Source organism: Miscanthus floridulus, chromosome 1 (assembly GCF_019320115.1).
Source record: "Miscanthus floridulus cultivar M001 chromosome 1, ASM1932011v1, whole genome shotgun sequence".
Lineage (NCBI taxonomy): Eukaryota > Viridiplantae > Streptophyta > Magnoliopsida > Poales > Poaceae > Miscanthus > Miscanthus floridulus.
Genome location: NC_089580.1, coordinates 165796506 through 165822115, shown reverse-complemented (window position 1 = coordinate 165822115; position 25610 = coordinate 165796506). Strand labels below are relative to the sequence as shown.

At 49.2% G+C, this 25610-nt stretch overlaps 3 pseudogenes; all 3 read left to right on the top strand.

Moving 5' to 3' along the window:
- The first annotated feature begins 2138 nt into the window (after positions 1–2138).
- Positions 2139–9223, top strand: LOC136466695 (UDP-glucuronate 4-epimerase 6-like; annotated as a pseudogene).
- Positions 9224–12536: 3313 nt separating this feature from the next.
- Positions 12537–14895, top strand: LOC136500885 (mitochondrial succinate-fumarate transporter 1-like; annotated as a pseudogene).
- Positions 14896–15038: 143 nt separating this feature from the next.
- On the top strand, positions 15039–24030 carry LOC136466688 (UDP-glucuronate 4-epimerase 6-like; annotated as a pseudogene).
- The last annotated feature ends 1580 nt before the right edge of the window (positions 24031–25610 follow it).

The following is a 25610-nucleotide window of genomic DNA, read 5'->3' as shown; positions in this document are numbered from 1 at the left end:
GAGGCGCCACGCGCCCTTCCCCTCTTGCCGCTCGGGCGGCGCGGGCCCCTGTGGAGCGCAAAACAGAATGTAGCGCGTGGTCGTCCTAATACGGGCGTCCGTCCGGACGTCTGGGCACTAGCACTTTCGAACAAAAAAGACAAAGACTAGTGTCCGTCTTTTGGACCCGTGAAAAGGCCAGCTGCTGACATGCTTCTATATTGAAAGGCGTCCATAGGGCTGTTCGACTGATGGTTTCTACGGCTGATAAGTTGACTGATGTTGTTTTGTTGTGAGAGAAAAACATTGTGGTATGATTGGTAAACCAGACCAATAAATTCAAGTGAACAGGGCGAGCGAGCACTGTTGTGAGAGAAAAACATTGTGGTATGATTGGTAAACCAGACCAATAAATTCAAGTGAACAGGGCGAGCGAGCACTGCCACTGCCAGCCCCAGCCTGCAGAAATACAACCCCCCCCCCCCCCCAACCCCCAAAAAAAACGGCCCTATTTTTTTGGAACCCCCTCAGCGGTCCAGCCCATCAGGAAGGAGAAACGTCGCAGAGATCGTCGTAGACTCCCCACCGCCGCCTCCCGTGTCTTGCGTGATTGCGTCGTTTCCAGTTCTCCGCGCGGTTAGCAGATTGCGCCGGCGAGAGCAGAGTCATCGAGGCGTCCGGCCGCCAAGGCCCAAACGCCATCCAGTCAGCCGTCGCGGTCTTGTTGCTCGCGGCCGTGCCACGCGCCCACGCGTCGGCGTCACCGGCTTGCGCCCTCGCCGGTGCGCAACTGCCGAACTGGGCCAACTGGAGCAGCCGAGGATCAGGATTCAGGAATCAAGAGCGAGCGCAAGTCTGCAGGTGCAACTGTCCAAGAGAGCCGGACGCTACACGCACAAGCAAGGTATGCTAATTCATCTGTGCAATGATCATCCGTGCAGCCTTTTACTTGTTTGTATTCCCAAATTAAATACTTGTTTGTTTCATTGATAAGATTACTAATTTTCAAAGATTGGATCCTGAAGATTCATCCAGTTCATTCTAGATTGATGATGTGTGTTCTTTAGCTTCAAAGTTTTATCCTGCTCAGAGCAAGAAAGAATGAAATTGAGATGCTCATCACTACATTATGAACTTGATGTGCTTACCAATTTAAAGTTTCAGAATTTAACAAGACAAGGCTTGGATTTTGAACAAGAGTCACTCTTGTGTGTTGTTACAGCAAAAAAATTATAGTATATATTATATACATTAAAGATACGAAGGCACGCCAAATCGGCGGCCTCCCAGGGTGTCCACGTACGTTCTGTTTAGTTGGTGAGTTAGATAGAAATTTTACGACTCAGATGAAGCGCGTCACAACCGGTCTTCCTCCATGCATTCGGCAGTGGATAGATGCCCTGGTGATTGTACGCGGCACGCAAATGGACGGTGGCGCGTAGCAGGGGATGGTGGATTCTCGACATGCATGGTCGGTGCCTAATTAGCATGGTGGTCGGCGCACATGCCAGTACGCGTGCGTGCATGCTGCTGGGCCTTGCTTGCTTTGCATGCATGCATGATAGATGAAAAATTAAATGGTCATGCATGCAAGGACAGTGTACTTTGCGTGCCGGAGGATACAGAGGCGTTGGGAGAGCTGGGCTCCACCATGGTCCTCTCATGTAAAATGGTGCTCCTTCACCTCTCTCTCTCTCGTGTAAATGGCCGGCGGCAGCAGCTGCTTGCTCCTCTACTCCCTCCCTCACTCTTCCTCACTCTCAGCAGCGGCGCAGCAGCTCTGGCGCGGGCAGGCGGGTCCGGCGCAGCGGCCATCGGCACAGGACGCCCCCAGCGCGGGGGAGGCCTCGCTCACGCTACCGGCGTGCGTCCTCACCTAGGGCGGCCCCACGTGGAGGTGGCACGGAGGCGCAGGGGAGCACGCAGCAGGCGTGGTGACGCCGCGCCGTGGTGGGTTCGGCGCAGCGGCCACCGGCACAGGAGGCCCCCAGCGCGGGCGAGGCCTCGCTCACGCTGCCGACGTGCGTCCTCACCTAGGGCGGGCCCAGCGCGGAGGAAGTACAGAGGCGCGGGGGAGCGCGCAGCAGGCGTGGTGGCGCAGCGGCACGGGCCGAGTGCGCGGCGCGGCGGCGTGGTGGCCTGGCATCATCGCCTCAGCAATGGCGGGCTCCCACTCGGAGGTGGAGGCGGCGTTGCTGCTGCAGCGCGCGGCGGACGCCAAGTAGCTCGTGTCGACATCGTCGCACCTGCTCTTCCGCGCCACCGTGCTCGCCATGCTCGCGCTCGTCGTGCTCTTTGCCATGCACTACCCGTCCCTTCTCTCCCACTCCTTCAGCCTCTTCGCGTTGCGCACGTCCGGCTCTGGCTCCTCCTCTTCCTCCTCGCCGCGGTCTCGGCACTCGCATCGGAGCCTGCTAGGCTCATGGACATCATCGTCGTACGGGTGGGGCGCGGCGTGGGAGCGGGAGGTGCGGCGCAGCGCCAGGCCACGGCGGGATGGGGCACTGTCCGTGGTCATCACGGGCGCCGCGGGCTTCGTGGGCTCGCACTGCTCGCTGGCGCTCCGCGCTCGCGACGACGGCATGCTCGGCCTCGACAACTTCAACGCCTGCTATGACCCGTCCTTGAAGCGCGCGCAGCAGCGTCTGCTGGCATCCCGCGGCGTGGTGGTGCTGGACGCTGACATCAACAACGCCGTGCTGCTGGAGCGGCTCCTGTCCGCGGTGCCATTCACGCACGTGCTGCACCTCGCGGCCCATGAGGGCGTGCGCCACGTGATGCGGGCGTCGCAGGCGTACGTGGCCTCCAACATTGCGGGCCTCGTCGCGCTCTTCGAGGCTGCGGCAAGGCACGCCGACCCATAGCCGGCGGTTGTGTGGGCGTCTTCGTCGTCGGTGTACAGGCTCAACACCGAGCCGCCTTTCTCCGAGGACCACTGCACGGGCCGCCCCACGTCACTGTACGAGACCACCAAGAAGGCCGGCGAGGCCATTGCGCACGCGTACAACCACATCTATGGGCTCTCCATCACCGGCCTGTGATTCTTCACCGTCTACGGCCCGTGGGGACGCTCCGACATGGCCTACTTCTCATTCGCCCGCAGCATCGTCGCCGGCGAGCCCATCACGCTGTTCCGCACCGCCAACGGTGCCGACGCGCGCCGTGACTTCACCTACATTTACGACGTCGTCAGGGGCTGCCTCAACGCGCTCAACACGGCCGGCAAGAGCATAGTCTCCAAGTCCGGCAGGAAGCATGGGCCCGCGCTGCTCCGCGTGTATAGCCTCGGCAGAACCTCACCGGTGGCCGTCCACCACCAAGTGTGCATTCGATTGTCCTTGGAGGCTAGCTAGCTAGCAGTGTACTGTAACTTTGCAAGGTGCCTATTGTTTAAGCCTTGCTGCTTTTGCTTCTTCATGATGCTACCATAGTAGTGCTTAGTGCCATGGAAAAGGATCCATAGATAACTTAGGCTTAACTGCTTATGAAAAAAACGATTAATATATACCTCACCCGACCATTATTCGGCGGTCGGTCACTCGATTTTGCGGCCGTCAGATCCGTCCCTGCAACGGATAGGATGGTCGCGGGGCCAGGGTGGCAGGGTGTCTCGATCAGGCCCTTGTGCGGGATCATGTATTCATGTGCATGCTGCTGTGAGTCAAAAACGGTGGTTACGAGTGTTTGTCTGCTTGCTGCAGCATCTGCCTCTGCTGCAGTATGGGTGCATGCAGCATGCTCGGCAACGTGGTCAGGCGCATGTTGCTTTGTGCAGGGCCTCATGGCCATCACATCATGTCAGCTCGCTCATATATATGCAAAGCATATTACATCTTTGTATATCGTACTTTACTATTCTAGTTTTGGTGTAAATTTGATTTACAATTGGTGTAGATTAATTATTCGTAATGGGAAATGGCCAAAATTACTTGAATAGTTACCTAAATAGTTAGCTCAGAAATAAATTAAAATATCTAGAATAACCTTTTTGTGTCTAAAAATTGAGCCGCGTAAGCACGACAAAGTGGCGTGACAACTTTTCGTGCCTTGTACTTGCATGACACACAAACATAGAAAGGGATGGGCCCCACTTTGTGTAAATCACGGAGGGGGGAGGGTTCCCTGATTACAGGATGTTGGTAGATTTTTCTTTATTTTCTTACATTATTTGTTTATTTGTTGAATTTAAAAAAATCCAATAAATCATTGGCTCAGATTGCTTTGAAGTTTTACCTCTTACTAGGTAATGGGTGCAGTGTACCATAGCATTGGCCACTGAAATCTATTCTCATGTTTTAATATTTGAGCAAAGAAGGCCACTCATGGATCCACGACAATATAGAAGTAAGCTGTCTCTCTCCATCGTTAGCTTGATCCATTAGATCCTAGCAACTATGCATTGTGCTGCTCCGTCCCTTCACAAACCATTTAGTGGGACATCAAAAACTAGAGCTTTGCTGGCAACATAGGCATGATAAGTGTCAATAACTCATCATCAGCTACAATGTTTGTACATCTATTGCACTCCAAATAGCGTGTCTCAAGCGACTACCCTCATGTGCGCCCATCTGCTTATGAAAACCTGGGGTTGGTGACGACTGGCCGGTGCCTTCAAAGTTAACAATGTCCCGTACCTACAAGTTGGCCAAAGGAGTGCGTATTATAGTGAATCCATTGCATCCATCCGAGTGGTTCTTATCAGCTCTAGACTTTAATGACATGTGATTCACCAATGGACTAAGCAATGCAAAATTCTAGAAATTTAATCAAAATTGAAGCTACCGATCTCAATACCCAAGCATGAGATGCATGTGACAGGAAGTCAGCTCTTACCAGGTTTGTACATGGTGTGTGGTTGTGGATATCACCAACAGTTGTCCCAAGCTACTATACGGTGTTGTGGGGACAGTTAATGTAGATAAGACGTTGACGGTTGGTAGTAATTACCTAGAAGCTAGAGGCAGAGAATCCTAGACAAACCAAGACCATATTAGTGTTAACCCACCTGTTGATCATTCAATTAGATACTAAATGCAGTGATGGAATTAGATGTCAAAGGGATCAGAAATTAGGCAATTTTCTTAACGGGCAGAAGCAAAAAGTAATCAATAAATGGCACAAAGTCCTGTGGTGTTTACCATCTTGCAGGCAACCTTAAAGTCCTAATATAATTCTCATGTTGCTTCTATTGCCTGAAACATAGGTACACGACAATAACTGCCATGAGGCGTTGCACGTCTATCATCTCAGCAAGTGGACGCATTCCCCTCGTGATTGTATGTGACACGCAAATGGATGGTGGCGCGTAGCAGGGGACGGTGTATTCTCGGCATGCATGGTCGGTACCTAATTAGCATGGTGGTCGGCACGCATGCGAGTACACGTGCGTGCATGCTGCTGGGGCCTTGCTTGCTTTGCATGTATGCATGAGCTATCTGTTTGTGTGGGTGGGTGCACTGCTGACATTTGGTCTCTCTCTCCACGCGGCGACATTTTTCTCTATAGAACAACAGTGGTTATGAGTGTGTGCTCAAAAAACGGTGGTTACGAGTGCTTGTCTGCTTGCTACAGCATCTGCCTCTGCTGCAGTATGGGTGCATGCAGCATGGTCGGTAAGGTGGTAAGTTGCATGTTGCTTTGTGCAGGGACTCGTGGCCATCACATCACGTCAGCTCACTTGGTCTCTCTCTCTCCACGCGGTGGTATTTTTCTCTATAGAACAACAGTGGTTATGAGTGTGTGCTAAAAAACCAGTGGTTACGAGTAGCATGCAAGCTGGTAAGACATGGGGACAAAAATAGATCTAGGCTGAAACTGAACTTCCCTTGTTCATTTGTCGCCTTTGACCAAGATTCCCCCTCCAAATCTCACATGCAGTGAAAAATTATGCAAGGGAAGGAGGGTTGAATAGAGGTAAAGCGAGGGAGGGGGCCAGGAGCCATCATGCGAGCAAACAACTATGGTGTGTCACGGTCTGAGGTTTCAAAGTTTAGACCGTGAATCCAGATATAAAGTGACTACCAAAATGAAATCACGTGTACGTTTTTAACATGAAGAAATCATGTGTAGGTAACTAGGTATTGTGTTCAAACCTGGAAGGTTTAACTTCAAAGGACGCGTTATAGCTTGCAAATCATTGCGTATTCCCTTCGAAGGGAAATTCGACAGTGAAAGGATCAAGATGCCCAAGAGGGGGGTGAATTGGGCTAATTCAAAATTTCTTTGCAATAATTAAATCCTACTATTAGCCCAATTAACCCCTTGTGCCTAGAAAGTGTTTCTATTGATCTACCGCACAAAAGTTTAGCAACCTATGTTCCAATCCTACTATAGCATGGCAATTCTATGAATATAAATGACAAGAATTGAATTGCTCAAAGTAAATGCACAAAGTAAAGAGAGAAAGAGGAATGTAGCGATGTTTTGCTAAGGTATCGGAGAGTCACCACACCCCACTAGTCCTTGTTGGAGCACCCGCGCAAGGGTGTAGCTCCCCGTTGATCCGCGCAAGGATCAAGTGCTCTCTACGGGTTGATTCTTTGACATTCCATCGCGGTGAATCACCCACAACCGCTCATAACTTGAGTTGGGTCATCCACAAGCTCTGTCAGATGATCACCAAGCTCCCAATCACCACTAAGCCGTCTAGGTGATGGCGATCACCAAGAGTAACAAGCATCAACTCTCATTTGACCACAATAAGCCTAATGAGAAGGGTGGATGCACACTTTGCTACTCTTGCTTTCACTAATGAGGGCTCTCTTTCGGATTCTCAAATCTCAATCACCTCACTAGGACCTTGCTCTTCTTGGCACTCTCAAAGGTGTTTCTCCCCGAACTCCAGCATTTAAGTTGTGACCGAACGCGTCCGGTCAAGATTTTCCCTCTCTAGAACCTTACGGGAGTCGACCAGACGCTGAGACCCAGCGTCCGGTCACTTCACCTCGCAGTGTCCGGTCGCACCAGACGATTTCACCTTGATCAAATGAACTGATCGGACACTGCACTAGTGTCCGGTCACCTCGGAGCCAGCGTCCGATCACCCCGGAGCCAGCGTTCGGTCAGTATTTGACCCTCCATTCACTTCCAACTCTCGATCATATGTGAATGAAGTTTACTCCAATAGATCTAAGGGCTTTTTAGGAGCTACCTAGTGCTAGATTTAGCAAGTATGCTCCACACCTAACTCACTAGACTCACCTAGGTCAAGCTACCCGTCCATACCCCCCTTAATAGTATGGCCAAAGGAAAAAAACAAAGTCCTAAACTACTCTAAGTGTCTCTTCAACTCCAATCGACACTTAGAACTAGTCTACCCTTAACCTTGTCGTCCATCCTTTGAAAACAGAAATGATTTCCATCGTAGGGGCATGACCACCATGATAGGCTCTGTAAAACACAAGTTAGTCACAGCAATCACGTATTGTCATTAATCACCGAAACTCAACTAGGGGCCTAGATGCTTTCAGACAGCACATGTCATAAAAAGTGGAACTCACCGCTGCTTTAAGTGTTTTATTGAGGGGTAGTTCCTACAAACTCCATAAAAAACTACAAAGTTTATAACTTTGTATTTTGGTTTATTGATTCAATCAAATATCATTTAAAATAATGCTATCGCATTTGTTATAGTACACCAATCAGAACCTTGGATTAGTAAAGCTAGTGATCCATGCCGTTTGTCGATGACTTTGGCCAACAATGTTGCTGTACCACCACCAGTTTCTATCTGTTTGACACAAAAATCTAATCACACATTTACCTATGAATAATCAATATGGCTCAACAATAAATCTTTTGAGAGTTTTAAAAACCAATAATTATGTTTAATTACCTCATCCTCTGCATTGTCCAACAATTCTGCCACGGCTGTAACAAGGCAAAGAATGTAAGACATAATGCAACAATAACAAGGACTGTAGTCTAAAAAAGAAGTCTAAAACCACATAAAAGCATACCTCCGAACGGCCATTTATGTGAAGTTGCGTTGGAGTGGAGAAATTCGGGGTGGACGCACATACGATTCTAAAAACCTACAAGCAAGCACAATGAACAACATCGAGTGTAAGAGGTATGCTACAAAGAATTAATAGAATTCACACAAAAATCTTCAACATTATGACCTAACTTAGATAGGCTTAATCAACTTTCCTGCAGATACACTGACTCGACCATTGTCTGATAGTATCGACTAGCTACAGGGAGAGAACGATGTGCCAAAAAAATGAGAACGGTTTCCCTATATGTTGGTAATAGTAAAAGGACGTATAGGATGTGCATTCATGCATATCCTGTTTGTGAATTATAGTGTTGTATTGCTGGTAGATACGCCATCCATAGATGTCACGCGTGTCGTATTGTGCATGACCTACTCGTTCCTGTTCTAGAGTTAGGTCTGCACTGTGGCTTCATCCTCCGCGTTCGCCCATGGTTCACACCTATAGTGACCCACGTCTCCTCATACCCCTTTTCTATGCTCTTGTCGGACCCTTTCCCTGTAGTCATCCTACTCAGTATTGGCACCACACGTCGCTCGCCTCAAACGCGTGGAATTTGGTCGATTCATTCGTAGTGACCCCGCGCAGGAACCCTAGTGAACCGTGTTAGGACCATAGACCGCTCCGCCTTTATAAGCAGAGCCTGGCTTAACCATTGGTACCACAACTCGATGCAGTTTAGCTCGCTTAGCTTTTCCTTTGAGCTAGCTTTTCGCTTAGCCTTCCTCACAACCACCGTCAGAAATGGCAGGAGCCTAGGTTAGTAGTTACTGCCTAAACATTGAGGATTTTCCCAGAATCCTGCATGCCACCCTATAGAAGCTCAGAGTCAAAGATCATCCCAAGTATGAGGGCTATGAGTATGAGGAGCAAGGCACCGAGCGATATGAGGTTACCGTCTACATCGGGAAGAGTGAGGAGTTCCTCAACCTCACTAGAGCCTGGGGTGTGACTGCAACCGGGTTTAGCTTTATCGGCACCTACCAGGTTGTGGCCCATAAAGCCTTGTGGTACCTTTGCCAGATCTATGAGGAGCCCATTGCTAGTACCCCTATGTGGTTCTTTCCACCTTTGGATAGGAATCGAAGGGCATGGAGGCTTTGCAAGGGCGGGATGCACAAGAGGATAGTCCTACCACGGTGCATTTGACCACGTACCTTCTTGCCCTAGATGAGCAGTATGACCGGCAAGCCTTGGAACTGAGGATCTGCCTCCGGCGGGTGGAGGAAGCTGAGATCTTCACCTGAATCCTCTAGGTATAGCTCACCGAGGCGCATGCCATTGCTGCAGCTGCTGAGAGCTAGGAGACTGCCATGTCTAAAGCTTTAAAGGAGACTGAAGATCGGCATGTCCATCAGCTGTGGGAGGCCTATCTTATCACCAGGGCCAAGCAGAGGACGCTGTCTGCTGAAAGGCAGTATGCCCCGATCTTGGAAGGGATCCCTGTCCACCCGCCTGAAAGAAAGAGAACCGATGTTGTAGTGCCACTAGCACCTCCACCTTCATAAGTGTCAGAAGTAGAGCCCTTGATTCCTCTCACTCATCCATCGCCAAGAGAAGATGTAGATCCATAGCTAAGGCGGTTGAAGAATCCTCCAAGCTCGGGAATGAAGATGCATAGTTCCAAGTAGATTAGTTGCCTTAAGATGTTGTATCCATAGTAGTAGTGTTGTTCTTTGCTGTCTTCCGGTATTGTACTCTTGTTATTTTTGTTCGTACTATTGAGATCATCCGTCGTAGGGAAGGTGAATGCTGTGTCATGAATGGGAGACTGGACGCCTGTATGATGTACCCGTATAAGACCGTTGAAATATGCATTTGGTTTATTTCCCTGTGTTTATTGCGTCCATCTACTTAATTTCCATTAAACATGCTTAGAGTTTTCAAGGGCGATGGTAGGTGGGTTACAAGAGAAGTTGCCATCCATATATCAGCAAACTAGTCATGATTGGATAATATAGGACGTTATATCGATTAATTGTGGATGTCCTAGTAGAACACTTGAATCTCTTTAAATCAAATTCGTCGCTGGATTTGAATTCCTTGTCCCTTGTTGTAAAGGGGACTCTTGTTGTTTGAATCTTCCCTTGTAATACTCCCCTCATTCTGTGGTCCATGACCCCATTGCCTTTCGGCCATGAAGTTGGTAGTAGTTGTCTGGTTAATAGCTTATGGGGTTATGATAAAACCGAGGGCTCCCTGTGGAACAGCTGTCACATGGTGACGCTGCTCGCCACGCGCTGGTATTAAGATTGTTGACCAAATATCTTTACCAAGTTACACTGCCATACCACTTTTGATACAAATATTCGGGTGTTTGAGCAAGAAATCCACAACGGATTGATGAAATAGTATTCTCTCAAAGTAAATAAGAGGAGGTGGTTTCAGAGGAAGCATGTATGTTGCGATCTCACTTCAAACAAAGTTTGGCGCATATTATGGACAAGGAAGGGAAGGAAAAAAGAACACCTGGAAAAAGTTAACCTTGGGTAGTAGGGAATGCTTAGAAAAGGCTGAGTGGATGTCAAGTCCTAGGCACTGTGCCTAGCTCGACCACGCTACGTACGCCGGGTCGCTGTCACCGCGTGCCCCGCGGACGCCGTCGATGTCGAGCCCATTAGCATCAACATCGTGCACTGTCCTTGCATGGCCTCAACATCGTGCCACACTCGCTGTCCTCGTGCACTGTGTGCTTCTCCTTTTCCCGGCCTCTGGTCCGCTCTTGATCCTCGCTCTAGTCCCCATACCAGACCGCCTCCCTTCTTTCTTCTTTTGGGGATGCGACCACCCACACGCCTTCCTCGTCGAGCGAACCCTCTCTCCTCTCCTTTATCCCCCCTCCTCCGCTCGCTTGAGCAGGGAGCACGCCATGGCCGACTGTATCTCCACAGCATGAACCGGCAGCATATCCCATCCATGTCGTCTCCACTTCCGGCGTGTTGCGCCTCATCTTCGTTCACCACTATAAGATGCCCTTGGTCCTTGCTCTTCTTCTTTATCCCTATCCTTCTAGAATCTGAAGCAAAGCTACGAGATCCAGTCCTTATTTCGTCTGACTGAGGTGATGTGTAATATAAGAATAAGGGATCTGGTTTTCAAAGAAGTTTAAGTCTATCGTTGGTTAGTTTGGTCTTAGGGTTCATGATATTTGACTTCTCACTCTCCTGTTTCTGGATCTGTTGGTCATACGCTATGTTTTGGATAATATTATCTTGTTGTTTCTCCATTGCCCTCGTCTATCCCAACTTCTAGAGTAAGCCTTGGTTGTGCTAGGTTGCTCTTAACCATGTAACTTTAAATTCCAGTATAATTTAGTGTTCGACGCCGTGTAATCTTTTGTGTAATTCTAGATTTACGAAATGTGTTGTAGTTTCGCCTAAGGCGAGTGGATCCTAATTCACTCTTTTGTAAACCCTCGCGTTAGAAGAAATACTTGTGTTGTAGTTTTTGCTATTTCCACCTATAATGTAATCCTAGCCAATGTTGTGCTTTAAATCTAAGTGTGTTAGTTGCTTGAGTCCAACTCCATCAAATACTTCTTTTCACTAACATGTCATTGATTTGCTGGTCTAGAATAGGCACCATGTAATGACAACCAACCTCTATGTTCGTTTACAATATTGAGATCAATCTTCTATACCAACACGATGAGAAAACATATTAGACATATGAGTCATATTTCTCAAGATTTTTCCTATACCAAACACATCTCCCACAGCGAAGCGTGGGCAGCAGTGGCTAGTATACATTAAAACATACGACTTGTTCGTTGGTTGGTTTCTGTGCTGATAAGGCCGACTGATGCTGGTTTGTTGTGAAAACAAACACTATTGACTGCCTGATAAGTCCTGGCTGAAACCAACAAGTGAACATGCTGATGGTCCTGTGTTACCCATTTGTCTAGCTGGCTGGCCCCCTTTGGCATTCTGCTGGTTCCGCCACTATGCGTACGTGGCGACAGGAGCGCATGTGCCCTGACACGGGGATTCATCGGTAGGTGGCGTATTCCCCTCACATTTTTTCTGAACGCAGGAATTTTATAGAAATCATATAGGAATTTTACAGAAATAAGTTCAACCCTGATCCAACAGGTCCTAGAAGTGGCAGCCGGCTGTGCCTTAGCTCCTGCAGCCTGTTCGTTTGGCTGTGTCTTGTCGTAAACAATCGTAAATTTCCAGCCGGAACAGTATTTTTCTCTCACACAAACCAGCCAACAGTACTTCTTCACAAACCAGCAACGATATGAACCAGCCAACCGAATAGGCTGCTGCTCCTGCACGTACTACTTCCCACCACTCGCAAGTGGGCCCACATCCGGGCCCTATGTACCGTGACGCAGGTGGCGGACCGCACAGACGGAAGCGGAGACGTTGCTGACGCACCACTGAGGCTGGCGCCGATTCATACGGCGCCAAGGAGAAATTCTGGACGAATTTAAAACAATCTAAATAAATTTAGAGAAATTGGTGACAGTAAAATAGTGTTTCGCACGAAAAAAAAGAAGCGGTTCAGGGGCGCCGCTACTTTCCGGGTCCTTCGCTGTTGAGATGCGGTAAAAAAGTGAAAGAAGAGTCCGATCCGCTCCTCCACGCCAAACCCGGTAAGGAACCGCCGCCGCTTCCCGAATGGCCTCGACCTCCTCCTCCTCGCCTCAGCCGCCGCCTCCGGCGGCGGCCGCAGCAGCGTCGCCCGGGGCGGCTTCCCCGTCCGAGGAGCGCTACGCAGGCGCAGGCGGCCGGCCCCCTGTCCCGCCGTACGTCAAGGCGGCGGCGGGGTCCCTGGGCGGCGTCATGGAGGCGTGCTGCCTGCAGCCCATCGACGTCGTCAAGACGCGCCTGCAGCTCGACCGCACGGGGGCGTACCGGGGCATCGCGCACTGCGGCGCCACCGTGGCCCGCGCCGAGGGCGTGCGCGCGCTCTGGAAGGGGCTCACGCCCTTCGCCACGCACCTCACGCTCAAGTACGCGCTGCGCCTCGGCTCCAACGCCGTGCTGCAGTCCGCGTTCAAGGACCCCGCCACGGGCAAGGTCTCCGCGCACGGCCGCCTCGCCTCTGGCTTCGGCGCTGGCGTCATCGAGGCGCTCCTCATCGTCACCCCCTTCGAGGTAAGATTGAACATCCCCACTGTTCCTGAGTCGCTCTTTGAACTCTCTTACCCTGGCTACACTGCTGTGCATCCTATAGCCAACTTACACTGATCGCACAAGAACCGTTTGCCGTTTAGACACAAATCGTTTATACGACACTTGATGCTTCCTGTTGAATAAACAACAACTTGCTTCATTTTATCTAAAAAAAAACAACGTGAGAGAGGTTACGTTCAGATTACTTAGGTACGGCATCTTTACTGTATAGAAAAAGAATGGTTACACTTGTTTATTCTTGTCCCGGAGTGGTGTTGGATGCATTTGTGCCATCTTGGGATTAAAGAAATGACAGCTATGTACTTTGCAGCCAAATTGAAGTTTGCTAGAACCACGAGTCCACGACCAAGGCAATGATTGAGTAATTGGGAAATACTGTATGTTAAAACCCTGATGCAGTCAAACACATTTGGCCAAGGAGTTGCTGTCAATCACCTGTTTCTCCTTTAGTGTTAACTTGATTATGACTGAGGATGAAGTAATTTGTTTTATTATGATAGTCATGTTGCCTGTTTTTTCAATGGAAACACTATTTTTTAATTATTACTCTCTGGCCCTTGTTAACATACACCATAGTTTTGCTTAACATGACAAAAGCAGGGTCATCTATCTATGTAAGGAAAACAAAGGCTAGATATAAAGGGGGGCAATGGGATACTACTAGGATTGCAATTTTGTATGCTTCAGTCTGAACTAACATGCTCTGTTCCAGTCATGGATCAGGAGCTTCATAACAAACTTCACAACTGCATTTTGCCATTTTGAATACCAGTTTGGAGCTTACAGTTTAGTTCTTATGTTGTCCCAAGCGGGCATAGATAATGTCCAGCTTGTCCCTCTTCACAGTGATACTTTATTGCGACATGGAATGATTAAGGGGTACCTAATAATTAGAGATTGCTGGAAAAACACATTATATTTCTTTTGTTATAAAATTGGCCTTCCTTATTGTTGACTGGATGTACGATGTTCTGTGAAACATTTACATCAGTGCATCTGGAAATGGAATCACCCCGAGCCAACCGAGCATTGTGTCTATTTCCATAATCTTTGAGGTAAGGTTGGGATCTAGAACCAGTAATATGCTTACAGTTTGCACAAACTTCAGCAGCTTTTCGTGTGTTTTGTTGTTCCACTTGTGGGAGGCAAAGCAATTTTCATTTTTTGTGTGACGTTCTGCTTGATACAAAATATGCCGAGAGAATTTTGTAACATGTAATGTTTCTTTGTCATGGATGCAGGTGGTAAAGATTAGATTGCAACAACAAAAAGGGCTAAGCCCAGACTTGCTTAGATATAAAGGTCCCATACACTGCGCAAGAACTATAGTTCGAGAGGAAGGCATATTTGGTCTTTGGTCTGGAGCATTACCAACTGTCATGCGCAATGGCACAAATCAAGCGGCAATGTTTCTCAGCCAAGAACACATTTGACATTGTTCTATGGAAGAAGCATGAAGGGGACGGGAAGGTGCTCCTGCCATGGCAGTCAATGATCTCTGGGTTCCTTGCAGGAACTGCAGGCCCTGTCTGCACAGGACCCTTCGATGTCGTGAAGACTAGGTTGATGGCTCAAGGGAGAACTGGTGACATCAAGTACAAAGGCATGGTCCATGCAATACGAACAATATATACCGAAGAGGGGCTGCGAGCCCTGTGGAAGGCTTGCTTCCCCGGCTCATGAGGATTCCACCTGGACAGGCTATAATGGGGCAGTGGCTGATCAGGTGATGGGGCCTCTATGAGCGAACTTATCTGCAGCCAGTTCATGTTTGACCATCCTACTTCAGTGCTTCACTGAAATTTTTTGTTGGTTCTCATGATTTTGAATCGGTGGTTAGACGTGGAAGTCGTCCATTAAGTGTAAACTGTTCCAGTGCCTGGATATTCATTTGTTCATTGCCTAGAGTTGGGTATTGATGGAGGCAATGAACTCTTGTACTATTTTGTTGTCAATAATGATGAAACTCCATTTTTGGACCCAGAGATAGAAGATTTCCGTTCTGGTGACTATTATTTGGTTGTTTGTTGTGAGAGAAAAACATTGTGGTATGATTGGTAAACCAGACCAATAAATTCAAGTGAACAGGGCGAGCGAGCACTGCCACTGCCAGCCCCAGCCTGCAGAAATACAACCCCCCCCCCCCCCCAACCCCCAAAAAAAACGGCCCTATTTTTTTGGAACCCCCTCAGCGGTCCAGCCCATCAGGAAGGAGAAACGTCGCAGAGATCGTCGTAGACTCCCCACCGCCGCCTCCCGTGTCTTGCGTGATTGCGTCGTTTCCAGTTCTCCGCGCGGTTAGCAGATTGCGCCGGCGAGAGCAGAGTCATCGAGGCGTCCGGCCGCCAAGGCCCAAACGCCATCCAGTCAGCCGTCGCGGTCTTGTTGCTCGCGGCCGTGCCACGCGCCCACGCGTCGGCGTCACCGGCTTGCGCCCTCGCCGGTGCGCAACTGCCGAACTGGGCCAACTGGAGCAGCCGAGGATCAGGATTCAGGAATCAAGAGCGAGCGCAAGTCTGCAGGTGCAACTGTCCAAGAGAGCCGGACGCTACACGCACAAGCAAGGTATGCTAATTCATCTGTGCAATGATCATCCGTGCAGCCTTTTACTTGTTTGTATTCCCAAATTAAATACTTGTTTGTTTCATTGATAAGATTACTAATTTTCAAAGATTGGATCCTGAAGATTCATCCAGTTCATTCTAGATTGATGATGTGTGTTCTTTAGCTTCAAAGTTTTATCCTGCTCAGAGCAAGAAAGAATGAAATTGAGATGCTCATCACTACATTATGAACTTGATGTGCTTACCAATTTAAAGTTTCAGAATTTAACAAGACAAGGCTTGGATTTTGAACAAGAGTCACTCTTGTGTGTTGTTACAGCAAAAAAATTATAGTATATATTATATACATTAAAGATACGAAGGCACGCCAAATCGGCGGCCTCCCAGGGTGTCCACGTACGTTCTGTTTAGTTGGTGAGTTAGATAGAAATTTTACGACTCAGATGAAGCGCGTCACAACCGGTCTTCCTCCATGCATTCGGCAGTGGATAGATGCCCTGGTGATTGTACGCGGCACGCAAATGGACGGTGGCGCGTAGCAGGGGATGGTGGATTCTCGACATGCATGGTCGGTGCCTAATTAGCATGGTGGTCGGCGCACATGCCAGTACGCGTGCGTGCATGCTGCTGGGCCTTGCTTGCTTTGCATGCATGCATGATAGATGAAAAATTAAATGGTCATGCATGCAAGGACAGTGTACTTTGCGTGCCGGAGGATACAGAGGCGTTGGGAGAGCTGGGCTCCACCATGGTCCTCTCATGTAAAATGGTGCTCCTTCACCTCTCTCTCTCTCGTGTAAATGGCCGGCGGCAGCAGCTGCTTGCTCCTCTACTCCCTCCCTCACTCTTCCTCACTCTCAGCAGCGGCGCAGCAGCTCTGGCGCGGGCAGGCGGGTCCGGCGCAGCGGCCATCGGCACAGGACGCCCCCAGCGCGGGGGAGGCCTCGCTCACGCTACCGGCGTGCGTCCTCACCTAGGGCGGCCCCACGTGGAGGTGGCACGGAGGCGCAGGGGAGCACGCAGCAGGCGTGGTGACGCCGCGCCGTGGTGGGTTCGGCGCAGCGGCCACCGGCACAGGAGGCCCCCAGCGCGGGCGAGGCCTCGCTCACGCTGCCGACGTGCGTCCTCACCTAGGGCGGGCCCAGCGCGGAGGAAGTACAGAGGCGCGGGGGAGCGCGCAGCAGGCGTGGTGGCGCAGCGGCACGGGCCGAGTGCGCGGCGCGGCGGCGTGGTGGCCTGGCATCATCGCCTCAGCAATGGCGGGCTCCCACTCGGAGGTGGAGGCGGCGTTGCTGCTGCAGCGCGCGGCGGACGCCAAGTAGCTCGTGTCGACATCGTCGCACCTGCTCTTCCGCGCCACCGTGCTCGCCATGCTCGCGCTCGTCGTGCTCTTTGCCATGCACTACCCGTCCCTTCTCTCCCACTCCTTCAGCCTCTTCGCGTTGCGCACGTCCGGCTCTGGCTCCTCCTCTTCCTCCTCGCCGCGGTCTCGGCACTCGCATCGGAGCCTGCTAGGCTCATGGACATCATCGTCGTACGGGTGGGGCGCGGCGTGGGAGCGGGAGGTGCGGCGCAGCGCCAGGCCACGGCGGGATGGGGCACTGTCCGTGGTCATCACGGGCGCCGCGGGCTTCGTGGGCTCGCACTGCTCGCTGGCGCTCCGCGCTCGCGACGACGGCATGCTCGGCCTCGACAACTTCAACGCCTGCTATGACCCGTCCTTGAAGCGCGCGCAGCAGCGTCTGCTGGCATCCCGCGGCGTGGTGGTGCTGGACGCTGACATCAACAACGCCGTGCTGCTGGAGCGGCTCCTGTCCGCGGTGCCATTCACGCACGTGCTGCACCTCGCGGCCCATGAGGGCGTGCGCCACGTGATGCGGGCGTCGCAGGCGTACGTGGCCTCCAACATTGCGGGCCTCGTCGCGCTCTTCGAGGCTGCGGCAAGGCACGCCGACCCATAGCCGGCGGTTGTGTGGGCGTCTTCGTCGTCGGTGTACAGGCTCAACACCGAGCCGCCTTTCTCCGAGGACCACTGCACGGGCCGCCCCACGTCACTGTACGAGACCACCAAGAAGGCCGGCGAGGCCATTGCGCACGCGTACAACCACATCTATGGGCTCTCCATCACCGGCCTGTGATTCTTCACCGTCTACGGCCCGTGGGGACGCTCCGACATGGCCTACTTCTCATTCGCCCGCAGCATCGTCGCCGGCGAGCCCATCACGCTGTTCCGCACCGCCAACGGTGCCGACGCGCGCCGTGACTTCACCTACATTTACGACGTCGTCAGGGGCTGCCTCAACGCGCTCAACACGGCCGGCAAGAGCATAGTCTCCAAGTCCGGCAGGAAGCATGGGCCCGCGCTGCTCCGCGTGTATAGCCTCGGCAGAACCTCACCGGTGGCCGTCCACCACCAAGTGTGCATTCGATTGTCCTTGGAGGCTAGCTAGCTAGCAGTGTACTGTAACTTTGCAAGGTGCCTATTGTTTAAGCCTTGCTGCTTTTGCTTCTTCATGATGCTACCATAGTAGTGCTTAGTGCCATGGAAAAGGATCCATAGATAACTTAGGCTTAACTGCTTATGAAAAAAACGATTAATATATACCTCACCCGACCATTATTCGGCGGTCGGTCACTCGATTTTGCGGCCGTCAGATCCGTCCCTGCAACGGATAGGATGGTCGCGGGGCCAGGGTGGCAGGGTGTCTCGATCAGGCCCTTGTGCGGGATCATGTATTCATGTGCATGCTGCTGTGAGTCAAAAACGGTGGTTACGAGTGTTTGTCTGCTTGCTGCAGCATCTGCCTCTGCTGCAGTATGGGTGCATGCAGCATGCTCGGCAACGTGGTCAGGCGCATGTTGCTTTGTGCAGGGCCTCATGGCCATCACATCATGTCAGCTCGCTCATATATATGCAAAGCATATTACATCTTTGTATATCGTACTTTACTATTCTAGTTTTGGTGTAAATTTGATTTACAATTGGTGTAGATTAATTATTCGTAATGGGAAATGGCCAAAATTACTTGAATAGTTACCTAAATAGTTAGCTCAGAAATAAATTAAAATATCTAGAATAACCTTTTTGTGTCTAAAAATTGAGCCGCGTAAGCACGACAAAGTGGCGTGACAACTTTTCGTGCCTTGTACTTGCATGACACACAAACATAGAAAGGGATGGGCCCCACTTTGTGTAAATCACGGAGGGGGGAGGGTTCCCTGATTACAGGATGTTGGTAGATTTTTCTTTATTTTCTTACATTATTTGTTTATTTGTTGAATTTAAAAAAAAATCCAATAAATCATTGGCTCAGATTGCTTTGAAGTTTTACCTCTTACTAGGTAATGGGTGCAGTGTACCATAGCATTGGCCACTGAAATCTATTCTCATGTTTTAATATTTGAGCAAAGAAGGCCACTCATGGATCCACGACAATATAGAAGTAAGCTGTCTCTCTCCATCGTTAGCTTGATCCATTAGATCCTAGCAACTATGCATTGTGCTGCTCCGTCCCTTCACAAACCATTTAGTGGGACATCAAAAACTAGAGCTTTGCTGGCAACATAGGCATGATAAGTGTCAATAACTCATCATCAGCTACAATGTTTGTACATCTATTGCACTCCAAATAGCGTGTCTCAAGCGACTACCCTCATGTGCGCCCATCTGCTTATGAAAACCTGGGGTTGGTGACGACTGGCCGGTGCCTTCAAAGTTAACAATGTCCCGTACCTACAAGTTGGCCAAAGGAGTGCGTATTATAGTGAATCCATTGCATCCATCCGAGTGGTTCTTATCAGCTCTAGACTTTAATGACATGTGATTCACCAATGGACTAAGCAATGCAAAATTCTAGAAATTTAATCAAAATTGAAGCTACCGATCTCAATACCCAAGCATGAGATGCATGTGACAGGAAGTCAGCTCTTACCAGGTTTGTACATGGTGTGTGGTTGTGGATATCACCAACAGTTGTCCCAAGCTACTATACGGTGTTGTGGGGACAGTTAATGTAGATAAGACGTTGACGGTTGGTAGTAATTACCTAGAAGCTAGAGGCAGAGAATCCTAGACAAACCAAGACCATATTAGTGTTAACCCACCTGTTGATCATTCAATTAGATACTAAATGCAGTGATGGAATTAGATGTCAAAGGGATCAGAAATTAGGCAATTTTCTTAACGGGCAGAAGCAAAAAGTAATCAATAAATGGCACAAAGTCCTGTGGTGTTTACCATCTTGCAGGCAACCTTAAAGTCCTAATATAATTCTCATGTTGCTTCTATTGCCTGAAACATAGGTACACGACAATAACTGCCATGAGGCGTTGCACGTCTATCATCTCAGCAAGTGGACGCATTCCCCTCGTGATTGTATGTGACACGCAAATGGATGGTGGCGCGTAGCAGGGGACGGTGTATTCTCGGCATGCATGGTCGGTACCTAATTAGCATGGTGGTCGGCACGCATGCGAGTACACGTGCGTGCATGCTGCTGGGGCCTTGCTTGCTTTGCATGTATGCATGAGCTATCTGTTTGTGTGGGTGGGTGCACTGCTGACATTTGGTCTCTCTCTCCACGCGGCGACATTTTTCTCTATAGAACAACAGTGGTTATGAGTGTGTGCTCAAAAAACGGTGGTTACGAGTGCTTGTCTGCTTGCTACAGCATCTGCCTCTGCTGCAGTATGGGTGCATGCAGCATGGTCGGTAAGGTGGTAAGTTGCATGTTGCTTTGTGCAGGGACTCGTGGCCATCACATCACGTCAGCTCACTTGGTCTCTCTCTCTCCACGCGGTGGTATTTTTCTCTATAGAACAACAGTGGTTATGAGTGTGTGCTAAAAAACCAGTGGTTACGAGTAGCATGCAAGCTGGTAAGACATGGGGACAAAAATAGATCTAGGCTGAAACTGAACTTCCCTTGTTCATTTGTCGCCTTTGACCAAGATTCCCCCTCCAAATCTCACATGCAGTGAAAAATTATGCAAGGGAAGGAGGGTTGAATAGAGGTAAAGCGAGGGAGGGGGCCAGGGAGCCATCATGCGAGCAAACAACTATGGTGTGTCACGGTCTGAGGTTTCAAAGTTTAGACCGTGAATCCAGATATAAAGTGACTACCAAAATGAAATCACGTGTACGTTTTTAACATGAAGAAATCATGTGTAGGTAACTAGGTATTGTGTTCAAACCTGGAAGGTTTAACTTCAAAGGACGCGTTATAGCTTGCAAATCATTGCGTATTCCCTTCGAAGGGAAATTCGACAGTGAAAGGATCAAGATGCCCAAGAGGGGGGTGAATTGGGCTAATTCAAAATTTCTTTGCAATAATTAAATCCTACTATTAGCCCAATTAACCCCTTGTGCCTAGAAAGTGTTTCTATTGATCTACCGCACAAAAGTTTAGCAACCTATGTTCCAATCCTACTATAGCATGGCAATTCTATGAATATAAATGACAAGAATTGAATTGCTCAAAGTAAATGCACAAAGTAAAGAGAGAAAGAGGAATGTAGCGATGTTTTGCTAAGGTATCGGAGAGTCACCACACCCCACTAGTCCTTGTTGGAGCACCCGCGCAAGGGTGTAGCTCCCCGTTGATCCGCGCAAGGATCAAGTGCTCTCTACGGGTTGATTCTTTGACATTCCATCGCGGTGAATCACCCACAACCGCTCATAACTTGAGTTGGGTCATCCACAAGCTCTGTCAGATGATCACCAAGCTCCCAATCACCACTAAGCCGTCTAGGTGATGGCGATCACCAAGAGTAACAAGCATCAACTCTCATTTGACCACAATAAGCCTAATGAGAAGGGTGGATGCACACTTTGCTACTCTTGCTTTCACTAATGAGGGCTCTCTTTCGGATTCTCAAATCTCAATCACCTCACTAGGACCTTGCTCTTCTTGGCACTCTCAAAGGTGTTTCTCCCCGAACTCCAGCATTTAAGTTGTGACCGAACGCGTCCGGTCAAGATTTTCCCTCTCTAGAACCTTACGGGAGTCGACCAGACGCTGAGACCCAGCGTCCGGTCACTTCACCTCGCAGTGTCCGGTCGCACCAGACGATTTCACCTTGATCAAATGAACTGATCGGACACTGCACTAGTGTCCGGTCACCTCGGAGCCAGCGTCCGATCACCCCGGAGCCAGCGTTCGGTCAGTATTTGACCCTCCATTCACTTCCAACTCTCGATCATATGTGAATGAAGTTTACTCCAATAGATCTAAGGGCTTTTTAGGAGCTACCTAGTGCTAGATTTAGCAAGTATGCTCCACACCTAACTCACTAGACTCACCTAGGTCAAGCTACCCGTCCATACCCCCCTTAATAGTATGGCCAAAGGAAAAAAACAAAGTCCTAAACTACTCTAAGTGTCTCTTCAACTCCAATCGACACTTAGAACTAGTCTACCCTTAACCTTGTCGTCCATCCTTTGAAAACAGAAATGATTTCCATCGTAGGGGCATGACCACCATGATAGGCTCTGTAAAACACAAGTTAGTCACAGCAATCACGTATTGTCATTAATCACCGAAACTCAACTAGGGGCCTAGATGCTTTCAGACAGCACATGTCATAAAAAGTGGAACTCACCGCTGCTTTAAGTGTTTTATTGAGGGGTAGTTCCTACAAACTCCATAAAAAACTACAAAGTTTATAACTTTGTATTTTGGTTTATTGATTCAATCAAATATCATTTAAAATAATGCTATCGCATTTGTTATAGTACACCAATCAGAACCTTGGATTAGTAAAGCTAGTGATCCATGCCGTTTGTCGATGACTTTGGCCAACAATGTTGCTGTAGCCACCACCAGTTTCTATCTGTTTGACACAAAAATCTAATCACACATTTACCTATGAATAATCAATATGGCTCAACAATAAATCTTTTGAGAGTTTTAAAAACCAATAATTATGTTTAATTACCTCATCCTCTGCATTGTCCAACAATTCTGCCACGGCTGTAACAAGGCAAAGAATGTAAGACATAATGCAACAATAACAAGGACTGTAGTCTAAAAAAGAAGTCTAAAACCACATAAAAGCATACCTCCGAACGGCCATTTATGTGAAGTTGCGTTGGAGTGGAGAAATTCGGGGTGGACGCACATACGATTCTAAAAACCTACAAGCAAGCACAATGAACAACATCGAGTGTAAGAGGTATGCTACAAAGAATTAATAGAATTCACACAAAAAATCTTCAACATTATGACCTAACTTAGATAGGCTTAATCAACTTTCCTGCAGATACACTGACTCGACCATTGTCTGATAGTATCGACTAGCTACAGGGAGAGAACGATGTGCCAAAAAAATGAGAACGGTTTCCCTATATGTTGGTAATAGTAAAAGGACGTATAGGATGTGCATTCATGCATATCCTGTTTGTGAATTATAGTGTTGTATTGCTGGTAGATACGCCATCCATAGATGTCACGCGTGTCGTATTGTGCATGACCTACTCGTTCCTGTTCTAGAGTTAGGTCTGCACTGTGGCTTCATCCTCCGCGTTCGCCCATGGTTCACACCTATAGTGACCCACGTCTCCTCATACCCCTTTTCTATGCTCTTGTCGGACCCTTTCCCTGTAGTCATCCTACTCAGTATTGGCACCACACGTCGCTCGCCTCAAACGCGTGGAATTTGGTCGATTCATTCGTAGTGACCCCGCGCAGGAACCCTAGTGAACCGTGTTAGGACCATAGACCGCTCCGCCTTTATAAGCAGAGCCTGGCTTAACCATTGGTACCACAACTCGATGCAGTTTAGCTCGCTTAGCTTTTCCTTTGAGCTAGCTTTTCGCTTAGCCTTCCTCACAACCACCGTCAGAAATGGCAGGAGCCTAGGTTAGTAGTTACTGCCTAAACATTGAGGATTTTCCCAGAATCCTGCATGCCACCCTATAGAAGCTCAGAGTCAAAGATCATCCCAAGTATGAGGGCTATGAGTATGAGGAGCAAGGCACCGAGCGATATGAGGTTACCGTCTACATCGGGAAGAGTGAGGAGTTCCTCAACCTCACTAGAGCCTGGGGTGTGACTGCAACCGGGTTTAGCTTTATCGGCACCTACCAGGTTGTGGCCCATAAAGCCTTGTGGTACCTTTGCCAGATCTATGAGGAGCCCATTGCTAGTACCCCTATGTGGTTCTTTCCACCTTTGGATAGGAATCGAAGGGCATGGAGGCTTTGCAAGGGCGGGATGCACAAGAGGATAGTCCTACCACGGTGCATTTGACCACGTACCTTCTTGCCCTAGATGAGCAGTATGACCGGCAAGCCTTGGAACTGAGGATCTGCCTCCGGCGGGTGGAGGAAGCTGAGATCTTCACCTGAATCCTCTAGGTATAGCTCACCGAGGCGCATGCCATTGCTGCAGCTGCTGAGAGCTAGGAGACTGCCATGTCTAAAGCTTTAAAGGAGACTGAAGATCGGCATGTCCATCAGCTGTGGGAGGCCTATCTTATCACCAGGGCCAAGCAGAGGACGCTGTCTGCTGAAAGGCAGTATGCCCCGATCTTGGAAGGGATCCCTGTCCACCCGCCTGAAAGAAAGAGAACCGATGTTGTAGTGCCACTAGCACCTCCACCTTCATAAGTGTCAGAAGTAGAGCCCTTGATTCCTCTCACTCATCCATCGCCAAGAGAAGATGTAGATCCATAGCTAAGGCGGTTGAAGAATCCTCCAAGCTCGGGAATGAAGATGCATAGTTCCAAGTAGATTAGTTGCCTTAAGATGTTGTATCCATAGTAGTAGTGTTGTTCTTTGCTGTCTTCCGGTATTGTACTCTTGTTATTTTTGTTCGTACTATTGAGATCATCCGTCGTAGGGAAGGTGAATGCTGTGTCATGAATGGGAGACTGGACGCCTGTATGATGTACCCGTATAAGACCGTTGAAATATGCATTTGGTTTATTTCCCTGTGTTTATTGCGTCCATCTACTTAATTTCCATTAAACATGCTTAGAGTTTTCAAGGGCGATGGTAGGTGGGTTACAAGAGAAGTTGCCATCCATATATCAGCAAACTAGTCATGATTGGATAATATAGGACGTTATATCGATTAATTGTGGATGTCCCTAGTAGAACACTTGAATCTCTTTAAATCAAATTCGTCGCTGGATTTGAATTCCTTGTCCCTTGTTGTAAAGGGGACTCTTGTTGTTTGAATCTTCCCTTGTAATACTCCCCTCATTCTGTGGTCCATGACCCCATTGCCTCTCGGCCATGAAGTTGGTAGTAGTTGTCTGGTTAATAGCTTATAGGGGTTATGATAAAACCGAGGGCTCCCTGTGGAACAGCTGTCACATGGTGACGCTGCTCGCCACGCGCTGGTATTAAGATTGTTGACCAAGTATCTTTACCAAGTTACACTGTCATACCACTTTTGATACAAATATTCGGGTGTTTGAGCAAGAAATCCACAATGGATTGATGAAATAGTATTCTCTCAAAGTAAATAAGAGGAGGTGGTTTCAGAGGAAGCATGTATGTTGCGATCTCACTTCAAACAAAGTTTGGCGCATATTATGGACAAGGAAGGGAAGGAAAAAAGAACACCTGGAAAAAGTTAACCTTGGGTAGTAGGGAATGCTTAGAAAAGGCTGAGTGGATGTCAAGTCCTAGGCACTGTGCCTAGCTCGACCACGCTACGTACGCCGGGTCGCTGTCACCGCGTGCCCCGCGGACGCCGTCGATGTCGAGCCCATTAGCATCAACATCGTGCACTGTCCTTGCATGGCCTCAACATCGTGCCACACTCGCTGTCCTCGTGCACTGTGTGCTTCTCCTTTTCCCGGCCTCTGGTCCGCTCTTGATCCTCGCTCTAGTCCCCATACCAGACCGCCTCCCTTCTTTCTTCTTTTGGGGATGCGACCACCCACACGCCTTCCTCGTCGAGCGAACCCTCTCTCCTC